This window comes from Myotis brandtii, unplaced genomic scaffold (assembly GCF_000412655.1).
Source record: "Myotis brandtii unplaced genomic scaffold, ASM41265v1 scaffold147, whole genome shotgun sequence".
Classification (NCBI taxonomy): domain Eukaryota; kingdom Metazoa; phylum Chordata; class Mammalia; order Chiroptera; family Vespertilionidae; genus Myotis; species Myotis brandtii.
This window is the reverse complement of record NW_005355292.1, coordinates 1,546,926-1,547,231: the sequence shown is the minus strand read 5'-3', so window position 1 is coordinate 1,547,231 and position 306 is coordinate 1,546,926. Positions and strand designations below refer to the sequence as shown.

The following is a 306-nucleotide window of genomic DNA, read 5'->3' as shown; positions in this document are numbered from 1 at the left end:
TGGGACCCGGGAAGCCAGACCCAGAGCCGGATGCGCCGCGAGGAGGATGGAGTCTCTTGACAGCCTCCGGGGGCTGCTGTGACCTTTGACCATCTGATTCCAGATTTTTTTCCTGCTCTTCTTTTTATTTCCTCCCCTCGCCATCCATCCATCCATCGTGCAGTCAATGACTGCCTCTCGCTCCGTTCCGAGAGAGGAGACCATGATTGAGTGAAGCCACCCTGTCTGCAACCAGGTAAGCGGTGCGTGGACTTGCTCGAAGGCGAGGCGCTGGCATCCATGTGGGCAGGACGCTCCGTGCCCCGG

The 306-nt window shown here is 59.5% G+C and overlaps 1 protein-coding gene across 1 annotated transcript in view; it reads left to right on the top strand.

Annotated features, from left to right (window-relative positions):
- The first annotated feature begins 7 nt into the window (after window positions 1–7).
- Window positions 8–306, top strand: part of KCNJ6 (potassium channel, inwardly rectifying subfamily J, member 6) — a 170,609-nt gene continuing 170,310 nt past the window's right edge. The window contains exon 1 of the transcript XR_313288.2: window positions 8–235. The gene's annotated coding sequence lies outside the window, so the exon portion shown is untranslated. The remainder of the gene's footprint in view (window positions 236–306) is intronic.